The sequence below is a fragment of the Amblyraja radiata genome, chromosome 3, assembly GCF_010909765.2.
Source record: "Amblyraja radiata isolate CabotCenter1 chromosome 3, sAmbRad1.1.pri, whole genome shotgun sequence".
Taxonomy (NCBI): Eukaryota; Metazoa; Chordata; class Chondrichthyes; order Rajiformes; family Rajidae; genus Amblyraja; species Amblyraja radiata.
This window is the reverse complement of record NC_045958.1, coordinates 5916224-5922524: the sequence shown is the minus strand read 5'-3', so window position 1 is coordinate 5922524 and position 6301 is coordinate 5916224. Positions and strand designations below refer to the sequence as shown.

At 40.3% G+C, this 6301-nt stretch overlaps 1 long non-coding RNA gene across 3 annotated transcripts in view; it reads left to right on the top strand.

Annotated features, from left to right (window-relative positions):
• Positions 1-6301, top strand: part of LOC116970764 — a 290449-nt gene that overhangs the window by 173860 nt on the left and 110288 nt on the right. The gene's annotated exons all lie outside the window — the stretch shown is intronic.

The following is a 6301-nucleotide window of genomic DNA, read 5'->3' as shown; positions in this document are numbered from 1 at the left end:
GGGGCTGTGCTGAATGCATGGTCTGGCATCTTGTAGGCCAGATACATTGTTTTTAGTCTGAAGGCTGTGTAATATTCTATGTCCATTGTTGTTCCAGATCCCATATTGACATGGTTTTGCTTCATTCTTTCCCCAGAGCAGCCATAATCTTTAAGGCTTAATCATAAAATGTAATCTGTTATTCAACTTTTCTTCGAGCTGCCCCATAGTTTCAACCTGAGCCTTCCGTTAACTCAAACAATCAAACAATAACCTACTTGTAGAGATTGAAGTATAAAGTTATGAATGTATAATTGAGGGATCATATAGCCAATGATAAATATAGAGATAGGACATATGTAAAGGGCATATTTAAAAGTAGATAAATAACAACAGTTGGATAAAATCTATTCCAACCTTTTAATAGAAGCAAGGGAGTGCATAGTGCGTAGTGAGTGTTTAAGAAGGAACTGCAGATGCTGGAAAATCGAAGGTACACAAAAAAGCTGGAGAAACTCAGCGGGTGCAGCAGCATCTATGGAGCGAAGGAAATAGGCAACGAGTGCGTAGTGAGTGGTGGCCGATTAGGAAAAGGGGAGATGCAACGAGACCTGGGTGTCATGGTACACCAGTCATTGAAAGTAGGCATGCAGGTGCAGCAGGCAGTGAAGAAAGCGAATGGTATGTTAGCATTCATAGCAAAAGGATTTGAGTATAGGAGCAGGGAGGTTCTACTGCAGTTGTACAGGGTCTTGGTGAGACACCACACCTGGAGTATTGCGTACAGTTTTGGTCTCCTAATCTGAGGAAGGACATTCTTGCCATAGAGGGAGTACAGAGAAGGTTCACCAGACTGATTCCTGGGATGTCAGGGCTTTCATATGAAGAAAGACTGGATAGACTCGGCTTGTACTCGCTAGAATTTAGAAGATTGAGGGGGGATCTTATAGAAACTTACAAAATTCTTAAGGGGTTGGACAGGCTAGATGCAGGAAGATTGTTCCCGATGTTGGGGAAGTCCAGAACAAGGTGTCACAGTTTAAGGATAAAGGGGAAATCCTTTAGGACCGAGATGAGAAAAACATTTTTCACACAGAGAGTGGTGAATCTCTGGAATTCTCTGCCACAGAAGGTAGTTGAGGCCAGTTCATTGGCTATATTTAAGAGGGAGTTAGATGTGGCCCTTGTGGCTAAAGGGATCAGGGGGTATGGATAGGGCAGGTACAGGATACTGAGTTGGATGATCAGCCATGATCATATTGAATGGCGGTGCAGGCTCGAAGGGCCGAATGGCCTACTCCTGCACCTATTTTCTATGTTTATATGTTTCTATGAGAGCCCTAATCATCATGTTTCAATGCTGTTTGTTTATGCGAGGTCAGAGGACTGAAAGGTTGCTGATGTGATAATATTTTTTTTAATGGAAAAATAGATAAATTGAGGAATTACAGATTAGTGATGCCAGGACTGGCAACATGTTGGAAAGTGTATAATAACATTGAAGTTGGACAGGCACTGATTAATCAAGGGCCATTCGGCATGATATATTAATTAATACAATAAATGGCAGCAAGTTCAACTAAGAATTGATTCTGTGAGATCAAATAAAGGGTAAAAGTCAGTCCAAGTTTTAGTAATTGAACGGTGCTCTACATTGGATTTCCCTGTGCCCAGTTCTTGATCCCTTGCTTTTCCTGTTTTACATTCATGATGTAAGGTTAAATATATAAGAACAATTAACAAGTTTAACAATGACACCAATTTTAATAGGGTAACTGATAGTGAAGAAAAAGGTTTATCGGTCTTAGAAGCTATGAATGGGCTGGTAAGGTAAAGATACAAAAACAAGCAAAACATTTCATTTGGGACAGGAGCGTCCAACAAGATAATGAAATAAACAATAAATAGTCAGATGCCAAGAATTGTAACAGTGGGATCTTGAAGTGTACGTCCAAAAATTGTAGAGGGTAAATAAGAAGCAAAAAGCAAAGCGCTGGAGGTTCCAACCCAAAATGCCATCAGTCCATATCCTCCACAAATGTTGACTGACCTATCCAGCATCTATTTTACCTCAGGTTTCCAGCAGCTGTGCTGTGCTGCATTTCCCAGTTTTAGCATGTTTCTCCACTTCCACTCTTCTCAATGTTCTCCTTCAATCTTGTATATTGCAAGCTTTCACCAACTTCTCTCAACCAAAAGCATCACCATTCGTGTGGCACAGGGGCGCAGAGGTAGAGTTGCTGCTTTACAGCACCCAAGTTCCATCCTGACCACGGGTGCTGTCTGTATGGAGTTTGCACGATCTCCCTGGGACTGCATGGGTTTTCACCGGGAGCTCCTGTTTTCTCCCACACTCCAAAGGAATATAGGTTTGTAGGTTCATTGGCTTCTGTAAATTGTCCTTCATGTTGGCCTTTATAACAAGAGGAATCGAATACAGGAGCAAAGAGGTCCTTCTGCAGTTGTACAGAGACCTAGTGAGACCACACCTGGAGTATTGTGTGCAGCTTTGGTCCCCTAATTTGAGGTAGGAAATTCTTGTTATTGAGGGAGTCCAGCCTAGGTTTACAAGGTTAATTCCCGGGATGGCGGGACTGTCATATGCTGAGAGAATGGAGCAGCTGGGCTTGTACACTCTGGAGTTTAGAAGAATGAGAGGGGATCTCATTGAAACATATAAGATTGTTAAGGGTTTGGACACGCTATAGGCAGGAAACATGTTCCCGATGTTGGGTCAGTCCAGAACTAGGGGCCACAGTTTAAGAATAAGGAGTAAACCATTTAGAACGGGGATGAGGAAACACTTTTTCTCACAGAGAGCGGTGAGTCAGTGGAATTCTCTGCCTCAGAGGGCGGTGGAGGTGGGTTCTCTGGATGCTTTCAAGAGAGAGCTAGATAGGGCTCTTAAAAATAGCGGAGTCGGGGGATATGGGGAGAAGGCAGGAACGGGGTACTGATTGGGGATGATCAGCCATGATCACATTGAATGGCGGTGCTGGCTCGAAGGGCCAAATGGCCTACTCCTGCACCTATTGTCTATTGTCTATTGTCTGTTGTTGCAGTATAGAATTAGTGTCTGGGGTGATCGTAGGTTATGTGGACTCGGTGGACCGAAGAGTCTGTTTCCACGCTGTATCTCTAGAGTAAACTAAAAATTTGAATGTCAGCTTTTCTTGGATTCCATACTATCACAAACATTCCTTATGCTCAATCCTTCTCTGCAACTTAAAGCACACTCATTTTCTACTTTTACCTAGTCCTGATGAAAAGTGATCAACCTGAAACGTTAACTGTTGTCTCTCTGCAGTGGCTGTCTAACCTAATGAGTATTTTCAGCGTTTGCAAAGATTTTGCTTTCTCAATAAAATGTTTCTAAAGGGAGAAACAAATGAATGATATTTGAACAAAAACACAAAGTGTTGAAGGAACTCAGCGAGATTGGCAGCATCTGATGAGGGAGTAGACAGGTGGTGTTTTGATTTGAGCTCTTTCTTCAGACTGATTGGAGTAGGAAAGGGAGGGATGAAAGATTTGGAAAATAAGAGATGAGCGGGAAAAAGTCTGGCCAGTATAACATTTGAAGTTGGCAATCATCAAAAGACTGGAGACTAAAGTCTGATCAAAGTCTGTTTTATTATTATTAATGTTTAATGTTTTCTGAGTCATTCGTAACTGTCACTGTATGTCATGTTGTTACTTGTGGGTGGAGCACCAAGGCAAATTCCTTGTATGTGAATACTTGGCCAATAAACTTACTAAAAGCCCTGTCCCACGGTACGAGTTCATTCCAAGAGCTCTCCCGAGTTTTTCCTGATTCGAACTCTGAGATTTACGGTAATGGCCACTCGTCGGTACTCGGGGCTCTCGTGGACATTTTTCAACATGTTGAAAAATCTTCACGAGTCTTCCCATGCTTACCTGCCGTTAGCGAGTATTCCCGAGTTCCTGCCGTTAGCGCAAAGAGACGTCCCCGAGCTCCGACGTACCCGCTACGTTCATTCTCCGTGCTTACCACGGGTTTGATTATTTTAAACTCGGGAGAGCTCTTGGAATGAACTCGTACTGTGGGACAGGGCTATTACTTACTTACTCAGAAAAAGTATGATTTACTATCGAATGGGAATTAAACAGTTAAATGATATTGCCTTTGTTTATAGGGAACATATGCGTTCTTTCATTCACCAACCTGTACTTTATCATAGGTAAAAATGCCTACTTGGCTCGTCTCCATTTACAGTTTACCTCAATACAATTCATTGTCAGCATGTAACAAGATGCAAACCAAAAATGCTTGATCTTTCTTTTCAATAGAATCCTTGCTCTGCACAAAGATAAACTTGGCTCAGGACACAGATCAGTCCTTCCTCTTAGGAGGAAGAAATGTGGTAAAAGTATCTGATATAGATATTCACACCAAGGATCGTGGATATGTCCAAACTTAATTTCAAGTTTGACATCTTTAATTTGATATTGTACCCATTGAAATTCTATGCCATGCAGCACTGACAAGTAAAATCCCTAATTGCCTGCGTGTATTTGTATAAGGCTAATTGTACAATTCAGTTAAACTTATCTCCAGACTCAAGCCTCTTGGCTAGTCCTGCTGAAATTGCTGTAATATACTGGAACACGCTTCATGAGCATTGTTCATAAGTTTAAATCTGTTGTAAATTAACTTTACTACAGTTAATACAATTTATACAAATCAAGAGGAAACTGGAAAATCCATCATTTAGTCTAGTTTGGAGGGAAATTGGACATTAAATGATATTGATGACAGGACGAATAGTACTAGCTTTATTACAGGCAGTGTTGTTTGGACACAATGGTGGTTCTGTTGCATTTTTATAACAGTGACAATGTCTAGTCTCTTTGCAGATAGTTGCAACACAGTAAGGCTTTTATGTACTTCTGGTTTGGTGCAGAAAATGGGGGCCATTCATTGTGCAAGGCAACTTTTATAGGCAGAGCACAAAAATGTCCCAGTTAGTGTTCTGCACAGTCAGCATGATTCTTGAGCACATTTCAATTGTTAGAAACAGAAAAACTTAAACGGTTATTTTTCTGATTCTATGTAAATAATTGCTTTTTTTGTACTCATTCATAATGTTTTCATTGGTGCAATGGGGAAATAAAATATCAAGCAGCTCTTTGTGCTGTTATCACATTTCTATAAAAAGACAATGAGCGGGTAATTGAGATAAATGCCAACGGCTCATTTTCTGCCTCTAGAGTTTTGAAACGGAGGAGGCAGTGGAATAGGTTTCAGTTATTGGAATAAAAAGATCCCATCCTATTTTAACATTTAATTCAGCTTCAAGTTATAATTGTATCAGACTACACAGTTATCACTAATCATGCTGTTTTTAAAGGAGGCTTTCTCCAATATTAATGAATTTTCTGGATCTGAACATATAATTAAAGTATATTGCAAATGTATATGTGTTGTATGGGTCAACAAAATAATCTTATTCAACGCAATGCTTGACTAGCATTTGAAAGCAGCAAATCATAAGCTACTGATATGTAACATAGTACAGCGCAGGTATTTTCTCATACAGGTTGTCAAATTTCATTTTTTAATTTTATTTTTTTAGGTAACCCTTGAATGTTAATTGGCCATTGTGGTGTTCAAGATAGCACTGATTTTAATCACCTAACAACTTTTAAATATTTCAAAGGGGTCAAAGATATATAAAAATTAGATTAGGGATCAACCCATTACAGCAGCGAAACATGACTGAGTGGCTGCATAAGTTCTTAATTGAATTGAAATGACAATAAACTTGACTTGAAGTAATGCTGTTTTAGCGTGAGATCATGAGTGATGACCTCTTCTTCCTAGGCAGTGCCCTGGGATTATTGATGGCCTGTTTCCAGTCCAATTCTGAAACGGTGCTAATTTTCCAGTATTTTAGTATTCCTACTATTGGCGGTCCATGTCTCCAACACATACAAAAGAGCAGGCAATCGATGTTCCTCAGTAAACTATGAGCCCGGGGTGAAATTTGAGGTCTTTGTGAACACATTTTCTTCAGTCATCCAAAAGCCCCGTTGACGCACTTGTAGTGATTGTGAATTTCAACATTAGCATTGGCCTTTTCCCAAGATATGAAAATTAGTTCATGTTTTCTGTCTTGCTATGGATCTTGTAGGAATGGTATGATGAATCAGGAGCAGGTTGGAAGAGGACATTTGTCTGCCAGATCTGCAGTGTAAAGCCCATCCTTTAGCCTTCCTACTTCAGTGAAGGAGTCGACAATGATGAAGATCATAGTTTGAACAAAATCTGATGACAGAGGTTGGGATAATCTTATTGCTG